The following is a 20719-nucleotide window of genomic DNA, read 5'->3' as shown; positions in this document are numbered from 1 at the left end:
TCATTATACAAAAACAGATATGGGACTAAACAAAGTATCAGGCAGTCCTCCTATTTTCGTCAGCCACAGCTGATCAGTAACCTGACTGAATGGGTCACAGGGAGAGCTGCTAAACATCCCACAGTAACGTGAGAATACAGTAACAGTCCTCTTGTGTAGATTTATTCTGCAGGATATAGTCCAAAAGCTTTAAATTTGTATTGTTGCAGGCACATGATATTATTGAATATTAATAATACGTCTGTAGTGGGCGTGGTAGGGTACTAGTTATGTTATTATGATAATACTTATTAAAGAAAGTAAAGCAAAACAAATTAGTAACTTTGCACCTTGGCAAAACCATGTTGCATTGAAGAGGGAGCTAAATTTAAAATGTGGGGACAGATTTATAGTTGGGGTAGAGCATGTCCTAGATCGGCTTTAAAATTCGGTGTAAAGATAAAGCTATCAAGTATTTGTGTGCTCCATGAAAAAACAGCCAGTATTTATGTGCAAAATAATATACTAATTTGCACCCCTTGCATTGTAACATGGTTTTGTCCAGGAGAAAAGTTACTATTTATTTTGCCTTACTTTCTTTAATAAATCGGGCCCCTGATGTAAAGCTTCAACATGTATGTAAGGTAAAGGAATGGGATTCACTATCCACAACATGTGCAACCTTTTCAGGTAGGCGCTTTTTCCATGGAGCACCTGAACAAATATTTTTGCAGCCACTTACAAAATATCTCACATGTGTCTTTAGAGCTTCACAGCTATTTAAAGGATGACAATGTGGTTATAGAAATATTAGACACATTTTGTTAAAATAAAAAAGCATTGTTTTGTTATGCTCCTAAATATGTTATCAATGACGGATATGTGTGCTTTTGTAGCTTATAGATATTTCCAAATATTTTAAACAGTTGTGAAAAATGTTTCATACATAACAGTGTAGAAAGGGTGGGGCCAGCAGATTTTAATTGTCACATATTCTGGTGCAAGTTCATAAAACACAGTTGGATAGTTGCCATGGGCAACACCGTTTTTTCATGGTTATATGTCAGTTAATATATCTCAATTAAACGTTGCATTTAACATCATTGTGCAAATAATACTATTTACAACCCATAGTCACCGGTCAGATATTATTATTGATTTGCCTATGACAAATTAATATTGCTGCACGTGATCATATCTGGTCATTTGTCATTTTTGCTCACTTTGGTTGAAATTTGTGTGGCCAACTAAATGATCATTCCCATTTATCACAATCCAATAGAATTCTATCACTAAGCACAAAATATCTGGCCCTCCAGTGATATGGGGTTGTCAGCCAACCAGGTTAAAAGAAATACCTACCGATTGCCGAATAACCAAATCTGAGAAATTTGGCAATGCCCTTGTCCACAGACCAGTTTTTTGGTGGTCAGTCCAAATGACCAGACATCCATCATGAAAAGAAATCCTGTGTGATTTTGTAAAGCCTTGTGCGGATGCACAAAGATAGGCAGAAGGTAAAAGTAAGTGCGTAATATCATCAACATTTATTACTATAGCGCCATCACATTCTGTAGCGTTTTACAATTGGGAACAAACGCAGTAATAATATAACAGCCCTTCTTCATTTACATATAACACGTCTTATGCTGCAGTGGTTCTGTGACAACATTTTGACTATAACACCCAATATCAGTGTTTTCTCTTCCGACTTAACTGCTTTACCAAGCTGACTTTATTGTGTAGTATTTCTGTACTGTGACCGTCCTGTGTTCTGTGACAGGAATCTGAGCTATTTCTCAGGGCTGACATTAGATACATTCTTTTCCTGTGAGGCCAGATTGGAGATGCTCTTCTCTTGTGACTGTGTTCTCTGAACCTCTGCCCCGACGCCTACACATGTCATTCTACCTCACTCCTCTCCTCACACACAAAGACTTCTGTTGAGAAAGCCCTCTCCCACCTTCCAGCCCTGCCTCGCTCACTGCTGGAGAGGCCAAGTCACACAATACACTGCAGGATGCAGCTGCCATTGGTCCAGTCAGTGTATCCACCCACCTCCGTTTCCAGTGCCAGAGGAGTCATTGTGAATAGGCAAACACAGCCAATATGAATAGATCCCATTGATCACAGCATGGTAATGGTGACAGAAGAAAGCTTCCCCAATCTTACAGGACTATAGTTTTAAAAAACATATTTTCAGTTGTCCTGCATTATCATCAGTGTCATTCGGAGCCAAATGCAGTTTTCTAGAAGTTTTTTTTGTATGACGTGAGACAAGAGAAAGTAATTTATATAAAAAAGAACCTTCATGATTATTATGACACCGTAATAATATTAATCAAGGTTATCAACCTTGACAATAAATTTTACTTATCACCTGACAAAAATTTGCTGACATTTAATATTTTACTGCCGCATTATTAAGCTATATTAAGACACTTGTCCAGAAAAAGACAATATAACAGCAACAGGGGGCTCTGTATAGAAAGTCTTTCTACCCTTACATAAGTGTAAAATGATGGATGTCATTCTGCTATGTATAAAAGTGTCAGGAGGTGATTTTACCTACCACTACTATTTTCGTACTGTTGGAGGAAATTGTGACTTCATTTTACTGATTGTCAGTACATTTACTGCCGATTGGCAACCTTGATTATAATCCCTTAATGCTGAAATAAAAAAAATAAAAAAAAAAAAGACAAAAGAAAATACATTCTGATTTTCTACAGAACAAGCTGCGGTCCTCAATCATTAACACAGATCCCCCTGGAACAGGCAGTAGAGCACTTACCCATAGAATTACAAGTGGAATGAAAGCATAGGGCAAAGCGCACATTGACAAGTACGTGTACAGGATCATTACACTAAGCTCTCAGATGGAATTTCAATAGAGCTTAAGCTTTGGTGTTAAATGCAGAAAGTCTTTCATTTATAAGAAGAATCTAGATACAAAGTAATAGTACCTTAGACAGTCCTGAAAAGAAAAAAATAATAATTTCTCTACAATTATTTTTATATCACTGTTAAATTACAGCTTAAAGACTTAATCCACTTGGTTTGGTTTAAATGTGCAATATACAGTCACAGAAGTGACAAAAATCTGATGTCATCCTTCTGTGCTGCTTACTCAAACCGCTGGCATTTACCAGATAATGCAATGGCGGTAGCAGGGCATAGTCAGGGGACTGCATATGCCCACCCCCAAATGGAACTAGCAGGGATTGATTATCCAATGGGCTGATTAGCCAATGGGCTGACTAGGAAACAAGGCATTGTGGGGGAAAGGGGGGGGGTCCAAATTGTGACAGGGAGAGGTATAAACTAAAATTAATTTTAAAATATAAGAGAATAGTTATTCTCCAATGTAAAATGAAAACATGAAAGAAAAATGAAGTAAAGTTTTACTCTTGACGTTTTCCCACAGTAAAGGCTGAAGACAATGTGTCATCCTTGGGCAAGAGCCTGAGCGTTAGCGGGTATGAGAGACAACGATGGAGACAGATATGACAGCCCCCCCCTCCGCCTTCACCCTCCGTAGTGCTCGTTTATGCCTCCGTTCTGCTGTACCATTCTGATTGTAATGAAAAACTAAATGAGGGACAAAAATTGCTCTGACCTATTTAAAAAGCCGAGGGGAGCTGAGTTTTCAAACCACATAAAAATTGCTGCAGGGGTTGAAGGAAGCCGGATATTAAATGAAGAACTGTTTTGTTTTTACCGCTATCCTGTCATGGAAGGCGAGGGGGCGAAACAAGCATATTAGCCTAGGGCGGCCTGAACCCTTAATCAGGCCCTGGGTACCACAGGTTAGATATGGGATATGGACTATATATGCAATATTGACCTATAGCTCTATTTTTCCACATTTTAACCACAGATGTGGACTTGCCCTTTAGCAATTCATTGATACTATATACTTTGTAGATGTAACTTGTTGCAGCAAAATGACCTAAAAATGACATTTAGTATTATGTGAACTAATTAATGATTATGGAATCTATAAAAACACACATTTGTTTCAATATCTTTATGATTTCTATTTAAAAATAACAACCTATGATTTAAATACAGTTTTAGTCTTAGTCTTTGCACATTGGTGTTCTTGCACATTTCCATATCATTAAAAATCATTAACAAGGCCACCCTACATCAAAACGTCACCTATTTGAGGACATCGTCAGGCTTACATTTGTGAAAAGGTCACCTAGCCCCAGGCTCAGGGCAGCAGCTACCCCTTCATCCTGCTCTTGTTTTGTAATGTCTTATCTTTTTTAATTTCCTTCCTTATTTTATAACTATCTATACGTTTCCTGAGGGTAGAGGGCAGGTATATTTGGTTACATATGCCACCAGCATAAAAATCCATGATCATTTTTAATTACTGGCAGAATACATGGAGATTGGGGTCATGAAACTTTTTAGTGACACAAAAATAGAGAAACACAGCAAAAGTAGCATAGCAAATGTAAACCTGAACCTGACCATCAATAGAAATCATTTTTTTACTCAGAGAAGGTTATGTGCCTCTTACTGCAAATCTGAAATAAAATTGAAGCAACCAATCAGATATTTGCTTACATTGTGTAACTGGCACTAGACAAATAAAAGCAAATTGCTGATTTGGCAGTTGTGTTTAGCACTATTACCCACATAAGTTCAAATACTACACCTGACTTGCATTTTTAATGCAAGTGCAAAGCATGTAAACGCATGTAAAAATAATACCCATTCTATTCATCTGTCAATACCCATATGTGTCTATGTGTATTTGCAAGTTATTTGATTCTGCATTTCAGTGTTTTCAAAGCATGTCATCAAACTTAATAATGTCCATTGTTTTGGTATTTGATATGGGGTTGCATTGTGTACATATTCACTAGGGGTTAACATGAGAGGTTTAATCAGAGTTGTGCTGTATTTTTCGCATTCTTGTCCACTTTTTGCCAATTGATATCAATGGGGTTATATGCTAAATATAGAATCCTGATTAAAATGAATGGGTCATAGAAATGAATGGGCCATACATATGAATGAAGCTGCACAGCTCTGGTAACTGTATTTTCCCCATATCAGTCCTTGCAACTGACCCTGGAAAACCAATCTCTACCTAATTCTGTATTCCACCTGAAATAGCTCATGGTGGAGAAAGTGAAGACGTCACTACAAAGGCTATCCTACTAACAACAACGACTACCCCCTTCCATAATGTAAACATCTTTTTTTTTTGTTACTAAAATTCTGCTCAAGGCTCATTAATGTCTTAAAGTAATCATAGGGGCTGTCTATACTTCATTGAGTACATTTATGTGTTTGAATTTTTTTATTACATTGCTTGGAGTTCACCTTAAAAAACATTTTCCTTAAAACTCTAACTGGAAGGTGCAAAATGCATCTCATTGAAAGCATTGGTTGAAGTCCAATCCCTAAGACCCCAGAGATGGTGAGGAACTAAAGTTATTTTGTAGGGTGTGCACCCTCCCACAAAGAAGGCAACACCCCCCTAAATATGCCTTCTCCACCCAATAATCTCATTGACATAATTACGTTGTGCCGATGAAATCTCATCTGTAAAACCAGGTGCATTTGTGCAAAAACTACATCTGCGCTGCATCTCTGCACATTTGTACTTTAGTTTCCTGTCCATGGTGAGAATAAAATCAAACTATAATGTCATCAAAACATTAGCCATGTAAGCAAGGTATTATAAAAACACATCTATATTGTGGCTTATTGCATTAACCAGCAAAGTGTTAATACGTTTTATCATTGGTCTACCTGCAGCAAGCCCTGTGTTTCCGCATTGTCTGCAATATCTAGAGATTGCTTTTTACACATATTACCTGTAACCTTGTTTTATCCACACTGACTTTCCAGTGTTGGATGGCACTAAGCTATGTTACTGACTTCACACATTTGCCTGTGTCTCTAGATACCGCACTGACGTTACATTCCCTTACAATTGTCGGTCTTGCCAGTTCCCTAGTGCTGTATCCCTGACAATCCCTGACAACTGTCGCTGCTGCCAGTGACCTGCACAGATGACAAATCCTTCCATAGGACCCAACACACAGTCCAGGCAATTTACACCATTTCACAGTGACATCTGGAGTCTTTCTGCCAGGATGAAGCATATCGTTCCACAGGTATCAAATCTCCATTAATGGAGGTCTACTGGGACATCCTCAAGCTGTACCACTTACTGATCACATCTAAATGACAATTTAAAAGACAAACAAGGTAATGTATCCTATATTTTAATAATTAATCTACACCATTTAATTGTTTCCAATATAGTGATTCTAAGCTCGGTCAATATGCTATTAGCTGAAGATTCCCCTAAAGATACAATAACAAGACTGTAATGTTTGCAGAACCAAGAATGGAAAGCACTGCATAAATTAATATGTATTAATTTACTAACTGTGTGTAATGCCAGGCACTCAGATTGAGACATTAGACATGGCTATTTTGCCAATAATTAGGTGCTTCTTCTAAGGCTCTATTTAAATCGCTTACCATTTACCACAAAATAGTTTATATTAGCATGGATCCAATTTCCTAATAGCTTGAATAAACTATAAATAGATGTAGTGGAAAGATACAAAACAAGAGTAAGGAGCACCCTGGAAAATACTAAAACAATACTAAGTTCTATAATGAATGTAAAGACTTGATGAATATAATGAATATAAAGACTAAAGAATATTTTTTAAAGGAAATTGCATGGCATTAGCCTACTGACAGGGTATATGAGTATATTCATCTGTATTACACATACATTTTACGGGTAAGATTTATAACAGCGTTACAGTAAGTTTGGGTTAGTACATAGAGTGGAAATAGGATATTGCAAAGTGTGACTAAATGAGGGAGTTAAAGTGTACCTACCATGTACATTGTCATATTCTGTATATATGCACAATTTACTAGGAAGACAACATTTCCTATTGAGTGCTATGTGCCAGCATTCAGGCTTCAGAACAGCAGTGTGTCACTAGCCTATATATGCGTATCTTTTCTGGGTTGATATTCCAGCATTCCCTCTACAATAAACTTTGCTATATGTCATAGTTGTTTACTCTCCTGGAATTTACGGCAGACTCACGATTCCCTCTGAGTTCTCCCGGACTCCCGGGAGAGCAGGGGAGGGGAGGGGAGACTCACGATTCCCTTGGAGTTCCCGGGAGAGCAGGGCAGCCTCCCGGCTCCTGGACAATTCGGTAAGTTAAATAGAGGGGGTGGAGCTTAGTGACGCAATTCATGCGTTATCGTGGCCCCGCCCCTACAGTTATAGGCCAAAAATGGCAACTACAGTTTAGGGGATGGGGCCAATGACGCGATTCTCCAAACCCCACACCCACCTGCCCCCCCGGACCTCCCGGAAAGCAAATTACCAAAGTTGGCAAGTATGCTATATGTTAAATTTACTAGGAGTCCTTGCTGAGCGCTGCATGGACTGACTGCTAATTTGCTTTTTACCTGTGACTGTGAGCATCAAAGTCTATTTGTTTTATTAAGTTGTGCTTCAGAGATAATTGATACTACTAAGTCACAATAAACTGTAGCAAACACTTAACCAGTCTAATGATGCAAAATAAATAAACCCTTCTTTACAAAATATGCTTAAAAAGCATAAATGAACATACAGGTACTAGCGCGCAATCAGGAAAAACGCAGCCAGTGTGGCATCCGCATGCACAGTTCATCAAAGGCTCATTGTCCTTGGTTTGTCCTAAGTGTGCTGCTGCTGCAGATGTATTCAACAGGCATGAAGGAGGAGCACTGTCTTATGGGCCATGCGATGGCCCTTGTTCAGCAATACTTGGGAGAACGTATCTTCTCTCTGCTTCAGATGTGTTATGGAAGACTAGCTAAAAAAGCAGTCTCAGTCTTCAGCAGAAAGAGATGAATATACTTTATGAACACTCTGTGAAAGCAGTTTTCCCTAAACACATTTGTTATAATGTAATATTTACTATGTACTTAGAATGTATTAGGTGTAAATATAATACAGCTCTAAAAACTCATATAGTATTAACATGTTTTTCTCTATTAGGATCTTAGAGTCTATTCACTGATGGGCTGGAACCTACAACTCCATGACGTCCCTTCTTATTCTGGTTTTGACCAATTTACATGAAGAATCATGCCTTCTTACAATATATAAAGCAAAATGCCTTGATTTGTCCACACCCATCAAACCACGTCCATGATATCACATGACCACGCCAGCCACAGCAGGGGCAGATCTAGAATTTTTTTCTACCCCTGCCGGCGGCTGCACAGTATGTGCAGGTCCATTCGGCAGTGATAATGTGCTGTCCCGCTGCTCTGATTGTGTTTAAAACACAATCAGAGCAGCCGGGCAGCACATTATCACTGCCAAACGGACCTGCACAGTGTGCAGCCGCCTGCAGCAAGCCCCTGCTAGGGGGGGCGATCCCCCCTGGATCCGCCACTGAGTCACAGCGTAGTCAGGGTTCAGGAATCAGGATATTACCACAAAATCTGGTAGAATGATTGAAAGACTTGTTCTGAATGGGAGTGTAGGACACTGTAAGGCTGCAGGGACAACATGCTACAGCACAAGAGACAGTCAGCCGAGTTATTGCCAGAAGTTAAGGTGGCCATACACAGGGTGATCTCAGTCAGATTTATCCATAAAAATACATATACGTGTGGGGATAAAGATTAAAGCCATTGCCGTTTTAAATTTTCCCTGCAAAGTCATCGAATATTGTCGACTAGGGCAGCATGGTGGCTAAGTGGTTAGCACTTCTGCCTCACAGCACTGGGGTCATGAGATCAATTCCCGACCATGGCCTTATTTATGAGGAGTTTGTATGTTCTCCCCGTGTTTGCGTGGGTTTCCTCTGGGTGCTCCGGTTTCCTCCCACACTCCAAAAACATACTAGTAGGTTAATTGGCTGCTATCAAAATGACCCTAATCTCTCTCTGTCCGTGTGTGTGTGTGTGTTAGGGAATTTAGACTGTAAGCTCAAATGGGGCAGGGACTGATGTGAATGAGTTCTCTGTACAGCGCTGCGGAATCAGTGGCGCTATATAAATAAATGATGATGATGATGACTTGCAAAATCCGCAGTTTAATTCATTTACCCCCAGAAGTGCATTTTAGTTACCATGTCTACATGGCTTCTGTGGCTCTCCCAGCCCTCCTATATAGAGAGACTACAGTAAATGTACTAAACAGACAGAATGAATGAAAATTATTTTCCAATTAATATATATTTCTGTTTAACAGCATTTGCTAACCTCTATCATCACAATCTCCCATTCATAACCAGATTCTTGTGCTGCTTAGATACATGTCCATCCATCAGACCAGAGAGCTGAGCATGGCATGTTGGAGTACTGACTCTTATAGCTGATTGATTCATCTGATGCTGAGGGCGCTCTCTCATACTGATAAGTTGAGTAAATATTGATAAGACCCTCCTTTAAGAGCGGAATGAAGTCTTTGGATTGGATGCTGTTGTACTCATGATTCATAATGGGTTTAAAAAAGCAAAGTGACCCAGGCAGGCCACTGACTAATTGATCTATTAATGAATTCATTGGGTCACTTAATGATACCAGTCTGAAGTGGAGAGTAGATTAGCTCAGACAGCAGGAGATAAAGCTACATTTTATGTCTAGTCACCTCTCCACCTCCCCGTATCACAGGGAAAATGAGTATGTCAGAGCATTTAGGGGAATTTAGTATGTCTGTATGTATAGTTCAGCTTTACTTAAAAAATATTCCGTTTTATACACTATTAGAGACACTTTGCAGTGCAATTAGGAAAATTACAGATTGTACTAGTTACACACAGATACAAATGTGTCCCAGGAGCTTACAGTCAGCTGTGTAATACATACACCCAGGTACAAATCATTTCCCAGAAGATGTTGTTTGAAGAGCTTACAGAGTAGTGAATAACATGTCTTCAGAGAGCAGTATGTATATAATCATCATCATTACTATTTATTTATATACCGCCACTGATTCCGCAGCGCTGTACAGAGAACTCATTCACATCAGTCCCTGCCCCATTGGAGCTTACAGTCTAAATTCCCTAACACACACACAGACAGACATACAGAGAGAGACTAGGGTCAATTTTGATAGCAGCCAATTAACCTACCAGTATGTTTTTGGAGTGTGGGAGGAAACCGGAGCACCCAGAGGAAACCCACGCAAACACATCAGACTTCTCTGTATTCTGATCAGTAACAAAATCTTTATAGAAGTTACACTTATAGAGTTATACACAAGTTATAGAGTTCACACCACATAGGAACAGAAGAGTTGGTTAAACACTTTAAATGCTAGTGGACCATTAATGCATATTCTCACCATAGTGACTGAAGGAGTCAGGTGGTGGTAGAGTAAACCTTGGGAACTTCTGGCACCTACAAAGGATACTGGACACTGTAATTTAATAACAGCTGGAGATCAATAGCTTTACTGCCACTGCTTTACAGTGGCAGAATAATTCCCATTAGTCCTCAAACACACACATACCATTATCTCAGGGGTAATATATATCACTAGTGTACTGTATTCCAAGAGTTCTGCATGGGTTCTCATGTTAATACTTTCCATTAAATATTCTTGTCACCTATATGTATATCTAATACCTATGTTTTATATTACTAGATATTTGTTTGGTATTTTGATATATTGTATTACCAAGCAAAGGACAATTTGTCACAGTCGTCTGTGTGTATATTAGGGAATTTAGACTGTAAGCTCCAATGGGGCAGGGACTGATGTGAGTTCTCTGTACAGTGCTGCGGAATTAGTGACGCTATATAAATAAATGGTGATGATGATGATGACAATAAGTTCTGTGCTTTAAGTCACACAGGCACCTTTCACTCTTTTCCTGCTTCAGAGGTGTCTACATTCATGCCTACATTTCATACATTTTTATTGCAGTGCTGTTATATGTAACTGTTTATAACTAGAGCTTTATACGTTCTGAGTGACAGAACCTGCTGAAATATAACACACCTGTATGATACCACCCTTATATGTCTGGAGAGCTGACTATAACAATGTTAAATACTGTATCTGTGTCCTGTTCATTTGGAATAATCCTGGGCCTCATTTAGGTAAATATGCACTTACATAACACACGTGTGTGCCACAAAGCATCTATATTTAGATTTAATTGTATCTTAGACTTGCAATCCCTTATGCCTGGAGAGGCAAGATGGGCGAGCGAAGGTTGGGTACAGTAAGGGGATGTGCACGGGTGAAGCACAACCCCTGGATATATGACCGAATGAGACTAGGATGCATCCCTAAAAACACTTCCTCGGGGGGATATCTTTTATGTGTACGGGAGGTCTGGTGTAAGAATAAGGATGATGACGATGATGACACCAGTAGCTCTAACTATCCACATACACATTGTATTGTCCTTCATTCATTAGCGTCGCTTCTATATTATGTCAGGTTGCACCCATCTATTCAGATCTCTTATTTGTCACACCATTGGAACTACTGCAGGACTGAAGAAGATTTATAAAGTGGAAAACAACAGATCTAAAATGTAAAATGCGAGTCCTGCATTTACTACTAAGATTGCCAAGCTGCATTCCTGCGCTACCGTTGGGCATAAGTCTATGTATTTGTATGTCTGATGAACACCTACCATAACAATATTGCTGTATTTTGAATTAGTTATATCTAAAGATTTGTACGACACAAAATGCCACATAATTTTTGTGCATACTAAAGTGCAGAATACGTTAAACTAAATCTGGCCTTCTGTACACAAGTCTACTGCAGCTGTATAAAATCCTTGCACAGCACTTTACCTGACTTGATGATAGCTATTCACTCAATTAACCTGGCACAGACTACCAAGGACATAAACAACACTATCAATAAATTTCTGATAATAATAATAATAATAATAATAATAATAATAATAATAATAAAAATAATAATAATGCATTATTATTATTATTAATATTATTGTATGTAGTAAAACAAATACCATATATTGAGGGGAAAAGCTCTGGACATAAAGGTACTAAATATGTTTTATCCAGATGAGCAATATATAAATTAATATAAGCTGTTATTAAAAGTAAATATGATTCATTAAGGTATGAATTATTAAGGAGCAAAAAGTGAACACAGTTTGCTTTTTTTCTTAATTAGATGGAAATTACATGGATCTCAAGAAACGTTTCTAGTGGAATACGGCTCTACGTGCGCTCTGCCTATACGGCACTTTCAGTATGCCGACACACACAACACACTGCATGTGTATATATAGAAAGTCCCATGAGAACGCTCAGAGTAAAAAATATTATAACACCTGTTAATAATATAATCATTAATAAAAATACATAGAATTTTGTTGTTTTTTTTTTTTCATTTTATTTACATGAAATACATATATCATGATGTTATTAATGCCTACTGTACTTAAAATGCATTTTTACAGCTGCTCCTAATTGCAAACACATGTTCTAGCATGTATGCACTGACGTCATCACTATCAATCGGGGCTTACACCTGACCTGTAGCTGGTGCCAATGATACAGCTAAAAACCATGCATCTGAGAGATGCCCAGAGCTTGAATCAGACAGATGTGCATGCTCTCAACCTCAGCACACCCTTACTTTATATGGCCACCCAGTGCAGGGCTGGCAAACTTCAGCCCAGGGGGCAAGACTCAACTCAGCAGCCTATTTTAAAGGGAAAAAACGCAGGTGGCTCAGTGACCCAGCCCAAGGTAGTCCATTATGGGACTGGCCCGGGGGGCAGATGCCCCCCTGCCACCCAGCCCAGCCTGCCCCTGACCCTTTCTCACTCCACCCTTCAAATCATAGGTGGAAGCACTTGTGTTCACTGCAATATTACGCAAAATATTTTGTTTCTTAATGAGTCAGGCACATTATGCACAAGTTTGATAATAAGGGTAATTTTCTAAAATGCTAAAACATGCACCTCCCCACAGTACAGACTGAGCTAGTTGTTGAACAATATGCACCCAGTTTTAAGCAATGCGAATAGATTTTGCATGTGACAATGGCAGCACCTGATGGCTGGAGCTGGGGGTTAGAGGGGTTACATGCATGTATACCTCTAGTTATGCACCCACATGTAAAACAAGATTTCATTTTGTAGGACCATATTACTTACATGACATTAAGGGGTGGAGAAGGCAAATTTAGGGCAGTGTTCTCTGTTTGGCTGGGGTGTTGTCACTCTCTCCACCTTCTGGTTTTTCAATTGGATCCGTAAACTCTGCAAAAGTAGTTGCTGATTAATTTACCTTTAAATTGTTTATTTACTCTGCTCTCTCTATATTTTATTCAACTGTCAACAGGAGATAATTTATTATTTATTCATAATCACTTTACCTTTACTTTTTAATTAACCATTTGTTTCATTCCTTCCCCAACAAAAGGTTATTCACAAGATATTCTTCAAAAATTCTTTAAAGCCACTAAAACATTGTGTTCTATTTATAACAGTCTTCCTTTCATTCCAACAATTGTAATTCTAGAAGGCACTGTGGCAAGTTTGTTAGCAGAACCAATGGCCGGAACTGATCAGAAATGCCTTTAATTGCTAAGCAAATGTGTAATTATGACCTTTAGCACTTCTGCATAGATCTGTGTTTCCAAATGAGAGCACAACATATGCTACTACATGGCAGAAAAAAGTTCTGCAATCTTAATATCTCAGAGCATATGTGGAACTAAGTGAAGATTTGTCACGGACCATATTAGCATTATTTCCTTCACATTTTAAATTGCACCCGTTACATCCACACAGTTGAGGCGCCATTTTGTGAACTGATTAATTTGATGCATTCATGAGAATGCAGCAAATTAATTTACAATGCGCTAATGATATCACTGAGGCACAAAATGATGGCACAAGCTGCTAATGATTTCATAGCCTGTATCAGGGGATGACTTGGTGGGCAAACCCAAGGTAATTGCCCAGGCTCTTCTACCGGTGTGCAACAACCAAAAAATGTTTCTCCAATGCAGGTGTGCTTTTACATCACCAGTCAAATATATAGAACAATTAATGTAGAAGATTTATAATCAAGTGCAACACATGCTCATCTGATTGTAAGCTCTGCTGAGCTGTGTTTTCTTTACCTTCTGTCTCATATCTGCACCTGCTTCATCTACCTTGTTTGTACCTGTGCTGTTCCTTGTTCAAGTTCATTTTGCCTGATGGTACAGTACTCGTACGTCATACTTGCTTTTACTGTTTATCCACGGGTAGATCCTGGAGTTGAGGTCTGAAGCTGGGTATACATTACAGATGGGATTTCAGTAACGATTTTACCAACAACTGAAAGTCCGGATGAGCATGCAGATTTATGTGTACACACCTACACGATTTACCGTCAGATCTGTGCTCTCCATCTGTCATAACCGTCTGCTGAAAAGATCGTGACTCTGCACACTCTGTAAAGATCTGCCTACACTGCTGGGGGTGAGTGCACATACGCTTCCATATTTGCCCGACATTGTTCCATCGTTTATAAAGATTTTTAATCCATTTATAAAATCAAATGAAACGATACAATGTGCTTTGGAACGATACAACATGATCATAGAAGCTTACACACTAATGCAATATCAGACCTAATAGTCGTTTATCGAGATTGGCACGATAGTTTGTTAAAAGACCTGTATTGTGTACCCAGCTTAAGGGACAAGAGGGTGATTTGCCGATGTGATTTGATTTTTCAAAAGTAGGCAAGTATGCATTCATAATATAATATCTTGTATTCAGAATTAAAATAACAATGTTGACCACTATAGTTTTTTATTTGAACGGCTGTTCATTACAGTGTTGTTTTCTTTATACAGGGACACACTTCTTCTGCAACACAAAGTGTTAAAACAGGTTTGTTTTAAAGAAAACTATTTTAGATAATATACAACAGACACATAACTGTCTCTCTAGCTTTGTGTAATGATTAAAAATATTTATGTGTCTTATTAATGTTTAAACTCAGGAATTTAAGCAAAGGAAACACTTTTTAGATATGAAATCACAGACAAGTCATTAGAGAGTCATTGTATGATTCATGTCAACATCAACGAATTAATAGCAAATTAATAGTTTGGTTTTAACTGTTGACAAACTTTTACAGCCCTGTTAAAATTACATTGATAAGTCCAGACAAATTGATCTAGGCTTAAGGGTCAAAACTATCATCCAATATCCTCAATATCCTAAATATAAACAACACCAAAACTCAGAATACTAGTAACATAAAAGACAAAAAGTGCAAATAGATGAATTACTGTTCACAGCCAGCTAAAGGTATAAAAACACAACTGGCAAGCAACACACTGCAGAACGTGGAACAACCGTATCGCATTGTGATACAACCAACCAGGATGCCCAACAATCACCAACTCGAGAAACCCAGGGACCGAACAGACCGTGGAGGTCAGCACGCTGCTGGTAATGGCATACAGTGGTACACCTCTCTCTAGCATCTCAGGAACCCCATTACCTTCAAAATTTAGCCAGTCGGAACAGGCACCCCACACATTATTGTTATTTTCCTTTCTTTATAAAGTACCAGTATTTTACACAGCAATGTACATAAATCAGAAGGTAAAAATGGACCTGTGTAATTAAGCTTACAATCATCAGGTGTGGGAACATTTAATACATAAGGTAGCATCTTATTCAATAACGTTCCCACTGCACTTCTGCAAACTACACTCATGACACAGCAATTGTGTGCTTATAACCATGTGGCTCGTCCAGTCACCTTTCAGCCAAAAACCTTGCCCTGAGCAGTTGGCATTTGAACTTCTCAAGTATGTGGGCCTGGTAGATCATGGGAGTACAGGTAACTGTGGGAATTTTTGGACTTTTGGATGTCCGATCTATGTTAACTACTCTCCATGTGTAGCAAAAATAGGGGGGGGGGGGGGTTGCTGTATTTATTTCCCATTATCTTTCCATGTTGCAAAGCCAGAGTGCAATTGGCTCTTGAGGGTCCTGGCTTTAGGCTAGGTACAAACTGGAGTTTTTTCATTCGATTATCGGGCCAATCACCAGATAAACAGCCACTCTGCCACATATCATGTTAGTGTGTATACTTATATGATGAACAACAGTCGTTCCAAAGTGCCGATTGTTGTTTCATTTGGTTGGTACTGTTTGATAATCTCGTTCCAACCACCTTCCAATCCTGCAGTGTGTATGCACTCAAGATCACAATCTCCATAGAGGTTACAGAGGCATGGTCTTTTCAGCCGATGCCGGCAATGATCATGTCCTGGTGACTAAATGTAGAGAGTACTGTAGATGGAATAGTTTGTTCGTTCTGAGACTGAATATTTTGTTTCAGAGTCACAGAAGCTAACGAAATCCGTAAGGACATGTGGATAGCTATAACAAGGTGGTTTTAATCAGTGTGACAGGAATGAGTGAATGAGTGACTATTGTGCTGCCATTCTCTAAACGACTAGAGGACCAGATGAAGAGCACAGATCTGAAGGTAAATCTGTCTAGTGTATACGCATGAATCGTCTGACCGGACCTTCAGTCGTAGGCAGGGGCGGATCTAGAATTTTATTGTACGGGGGGCGATTTAGGGGGGAAAGCGATTTAGTCCCCGCCCCCTTTTTGACAGCTAAGGCTGCCTGCGGCTGCACACTATGTGTAGGTCCGTTTGGCAGAGCCAGGCAGGGAGAGTGTGCTGCCCGGCCACTCTGATTGTGTTTTAAACACAATCAGAACACAATCAGAGCAGCCTGCCTCTGCTAGGGGGGACGATCACCCCAATTGCCCCCCCCTCCCCCTCTTCCTGGATCCGCCACTGGTCGCAGGTACAATCATTGTAGATAACAAGTCTGTCGGAAAATTCTTCAGTGTGTACATAGCCTTAGATAAGGGCTGGGTTCTAGGTGGAAAGACCACCACCCAATTTGGGAGGTAAGATTACTTGGATAAAAATCATTGTTTTAAAGGTCAGCAGATTTAGTCACGTCTTACATTTACTAGTCCAAGCAATTAGAGAGGTGGGAGAAGAGAGAGAAGAGAAGGGCAGATGTAAACTGAGTACAGTAAACGCAATATAGTGCAATATAATTAGAAGTGTGCACATCCACAGAAAGGCTTGGCAGGAGGCGTATCTTCTGCTGGTGCTCAACCACTGGAGCAGATCTGGGCTGATGAAATAAGAATAAAATAAGTGAATAAGTAAAAGCACATGTAAAAAAGTGAACCAATACTCATAACATGGTTTGGTTAATGCTAGCACAGAGGGATGAACAGCTTGTGTGCAAAAGCCACAGTCAGCAGCAATCCATGATAGGTGTATATGTGTTTCTGCAGGTCTGCATGAACCACTAAATGCGCCCTTACTGTACTTGGTTGGTTTTTGCACGGCCCCTTCCCTCCTTCGTTCCATCTCTTCAGTCGCATAGCTGGCGCAAGTGTCAGATGGAAGCAAGTCTGCATTAGTGCATAATGTCTGTTGTATTTGGGCTTCATTTAGTGTCGGATGCAATTTACACTGAAATCGTAAGTGTGAATTTCATCCCATAATTTACACAGTATTTAGAGTGGCGCGGATCCTTAGGTCCGTGCGACTTAGGATACTGTGCAAATTGCACAAACACGCCTCTTTATCTGCCTTATCATGCACAGCGCCCTGTAAAGCAGATAATTAAATAAAAAAAAATATTAAAAAAAAATAAAAATTGTTTTTTTCCCCCCAAAACGGCACAGGGGTTGGTTATGCTGTTTGGGAGGCGGTGCACACACTTTTTTTTTAAAATTTAATTATTTTTTACTTTGTTTTTTAATACATCAAGGTCTCTAGCACCAGTTGAAAGCACCCGCAAAGATAAGTCTCCTAGAGACCTATCTGCGGTTGCTTTCACCTCAAAATAGCATGTAAAGTTCATGAACACAACTTTATATTGCTAGGCTCCCAATATTCCCCGTTCCAGAGGTACAACGGGGAGATCCGTCTCAGTCGGAGTGCAAACTGAGATGAATCTTTGGTTAAAAATGCTTTTTGCGCTCAACAGAAGGACTCGTGTCTGACTCTAATGAGGCCCTGTGTGTGCATGCGCAAACTGGTGTAAATTCAACTCTGCATCAGGCACATAGTAAGCATTGTGGACCTGTCTGTGTATGCCCAAGGTGGACAAAATTAAATGTGCTGCTTGTGCCCATATTTTGAGGTTATGTAATATCCTTTATTATCTATAAATGTCTGCACACATACTTGCATAATCTCCTGGAATTTCCAGGAGGCACACGAATTTCGGAGAGTCCTCACAGGCTCCCAGAAGAGCAGATACCCTCCCGAATCCCGGAGGGGCATAATCGTGTCATCATGCCCTACCCTCTGCTTTGCGATGCCTTGAATCTAACCCAGTGGGGAGGTTATAAAAGTTTGCAAATATGTGTGGTCACGATAATGGATGATATGTTATCAGTGCAATCAATATAAAATCTGTTAATTCCACCTACATTTCTGATGAAAATATTAGTGATCAATGCATGAAATCTGCAAGAACCCAAAATGCATTGAGATAAAAGAACAACTGTAGGTTTAGAGGGGAGACTTCGCCTGCAGCCATCTTTTCCATAGTTTGTAATTTTGATGTAATACCATCTTGTATAAAGCCAGGGGGGTGCAGAGACTTGTGGTGGGACAGGCCCTGGAGGTGAGTGTGCCCCACATCTGAGGAGCCTGATCCCCCCCACAAGTGGAAAGTTCTACTGAGTGTGCGAACTGAAAGATATTATTAATATTAGACAATACAAAGATACTATCATTTAATTGTAGCTGAATAAAATGAATGAATATGTGGTCTTTAGGAAAGAGCCACACTAAATATATTATTATTAATTGTTCTAAGATTGTAAGTTAAGCCATAGATACCCATTAATGGATGATTGCTCTGTCAGTAGACAGAAGATAAGACAATCTAGCAATATTAGAGATATTGATTGGTTCCTTAACAATTGTAAAGGTTATTATAGTGAAATACATTTAACTTTATCTTTTGGACGAGCAGTAATTAGTGTCCCTGTGATTAATCATTACTGACAGACAGGCAAAGTCCAAGTAAACTCATTAAAGACAAATAACTGACCCTGGTGAGTCTGAATCTGTGAACATTTATTTGCTACTTTTATTTTATTGAGGCAATAAGAATCTTTGCTAAATAGTTATTTTTTTGTGGCATGCTTTTGGCTCTGCAATAATTGACTGCTTTACAAATTAATGTTATATATGGAAATAAAATTGAATGCTGTGAAAGCTTCTATACTTGTATAAATAACTAGGGATGTGCACCGGCCACTTTTGGTGTCTCGTGTTTTGTGTTTTGGATTCGGATTTGCTTGAGGTTTTGTTTCGCAAAACACCTGACGAAAGGTTTTGGTTCGGATTTAAGGTTTTAGATTCGGATTTATTTTGAAAAAAAACTTAAAAAGTGTTAAAAACAAGTTTTTTTGTTTATTTTCACTCCTACGCTATTATTAACTTCAATAACAATCATTTCCACTAATTCCCAGTCTATAATGCAGAATCAGTGAACTTTGTAATATTGCAGTACCAATGGAGCTGTGCTGTGCTGTGCTGTGCTGTGCTACAGCACGAGATATAGCAGGACAGAGGACCACCTAACACACCCTCCCTCTACCCTGATCAATGCCCGAGTGAAGATGGCGGCGACTAGCGGGGAATTTATAGGATTCGAGTATCGCGAGATCTGACAGCGGGATTATGACTCAGAGCCTCAGTTTCAGTTTTGCAATTGGCGCCAATACTCGGATCTGTCTCGGATCCGGCTCGGATCGGCAACGTTCGGGTGGGCTCGGATTTCAGATATCCGAGCCCGCTGATCTCTATAAATAACTGAACATTTTCTATCTCTGCCTAGTGCCTAGTGATGTTATCAAGTTTCAAAAACAACAATATATATCACTACAGTGACCACCTCATACCTCATACATGCTTGTGAGTGACAAAGATGACGGTATATGAGCGGGTGTGAATATATGTATAAACAGCTGTGAAAGATCTCCTTATCTATGGGAGCCTCTGACATCACTATTCATCAAAGAGTTAGACTATAGAGATCATGTTAGGACATACCTCATCCATCACATAGAGGACAAACATAAATATATTTACTATTTGTGTATACACTATGGTAAATCATTACCCAATGTTTACTGTTGGTTAATTCCTACTTCTATTGTTACATTTATGTCAGTCACAATGTTAACCACAGAGAATATAATATATAGTATGCTATAGTGTACATGACCCAGCCTCAAAAGCCCAATGCACACCCGCCAGTCCTGACGCAGCCTACACAAATGTTGGGACGTATGAATCTGTCACAGAATTGCCTTTCAAGTAGGGGAACACCCTCCACTCACGTACCTTACCCATGCTTGGCAGCTTAGGCACGCTGGGGTCCGGGAGATCAGGGGTGGGGAGGTGGGCATGTGGGGGCGCGGCTTCAGGAATCGAGTCATTGGCTCCATCCCCTAAATTACATCACACAGTTTTAGCCAATTATAGCATTTCCTCAGGACTCCCAGAACTTTGTGAGTCTCCCGGACATTCCAGGAGAGTAGGCATCTATGACCTTACCATGACACTCTACATTTCCTGCTCAGAGAGAAAGAAAATCTCAGAGTTCATTTTCCCTCTGATCAGAATTTAAATTTTGCACACA

Source organism: Mixophyes fleayi, chromosome 3 (genome assembly GCF_038048845.1).
Source record: "Mixophyes fleayi isolate aMixFle1 chromosome 3, aMixFle1.hap1, whole genome shotgun sequence".
Taxonomy (NCBI): Eukaryota; Metazoa; Chordata; class Amphibia; order Anura; family Limnodynastidae; genus Mixophyes; species Mixophyes fleayi.
Note: the sequence above shows the minus strand (reverse complement) of the source record.